The sequence below is a fragment of the Cicer arietinum genome, chromosome 7, assembly GCF_000331145.2.
Source record: "Cicer arietinum cultivar CDC Frontier isolate Library 1 chromosome 7, Cicar.CDCFrontier_v2.0, whole genome shotgun sequence".
In the NCBI taxonomy this organism is placed as follows: Eukaryota; Viridiplantae; Streptophyta; class Magnoliopsida; order Fabales; family Fabaceae; genus Cicer; species Cicer arietinum.
In genome coordinates this window covers 37,112,459-37,113,865 of record NC_021166.2, presented here as the reverse complement: position 1 = coordinate 37,113,865, position 1,407 = coordinate 37,112,459, and positions in this window count along the sequence as shown.

Here is a 1,407-nt window from a genome sequence, read left to right as displayed (position 1 = left end):
GTGAAAGCGTTTGATGGATCTAGAAGACAAGTTGTTGGTGAGATTGACCTACAAATTCAAATCGGACCCCATATCTTTGAAATAACTTTCCAAGTGATGGATATTAAACCGGCGTACAGTTGTCTTTTAGGGAGACCGTGGATTCACGCTGCTGGAGCAGTAACATCCACTCTCCAGCAAAAGCTAAAGTTTATAGTGAACAATAAGCTGGTGATAATATATGGGGAAGAAGATATGATAGTGAGTCATCTATCTTCTACGGGATACATTGAAGAAGCCGAGGAAGCCATTGAGACTTCTTTCCAAGAATTAGAAATCGCCAATGATATCTTCATGGGTGAAGGATTTCGTTTAAAAGAACCAAAATTATGTACCACATCATTGAAGTCTACAAAATCCATGTTGGAAGAAGGAGCTTTTGTTAAATTCGGGAAATTGATAGAAATACCAGAAAAGAAGGATAAGTATGGGTTGGGATATATACTTACCAAAGCTGATCAAGAGAACGCTGTAAAAGAAAAACGAGAAAGCAAGCTAGCTCGTTGGGAAAACCGGGTACCAAATTCACAAAAGATCCCTATTTGTGACATTAGTCAAACCTTTCAAAGTGCTGGAATAATATATGTTGATCAAGTGGCTGTTGCGGAAGAGGATCATGGTGATGATGATACCCTCAAGCTAGTGTACCCTTGTCCTCCAAACACCAATCTCAACAATTGGAAGATCATCGAGTTTCCCATGTTTGTTAATTCGTGTTCAAAGTAATTATGTATTATTAACTCCTTTTGCTCTGCCCAAGGCTATAAGGATAACTAATTAGGGCATATGTATTTCAATTCCGTACTTATTATCAATAAATGCATTTTTGAATTCTCCAACTGGTTTTGTTTTTTCTCTTTCCCCTTTTCTCTTTCTTTTGGCAATCTTTATTCATATTTATTTTTTTCCTTTTTCTTCTTAATTTAAACCATGCAGAGTCGAAAATGAATATGTTGAAAATAGTAGCGCTAGAACACTTTCTTGTAATTTTGAACACCCAATTAATCACGCTGATGAGGATTGTGAAGACGATTGTGAGCCTCCCCCAAAACTAGAAAGGTTAATTGAACAGGAAGCTAAGATAATCCAACCCTATCAAGAACCTTTTGAGGTGATCAATTTAGGGACTGAGCGTGATAAAAAAGAAGTTAAAATTGGTATGTCTATGAAAGAAAGTGTGCGAGAAAAGTTGGTTAAACTTTTAATTGATTATGTGGATGTCTTTGCATGGTCATATCAGGATATGCCCGGGTTAGATACAAACATAGTTGAACACAAGCTACCACTAAAACCTGAATACACTCCAATTAAACAGAAGTTGAGAAGGATGAGACCTGACATGTCACTTAAAATTAGAGAAGAGGTCAA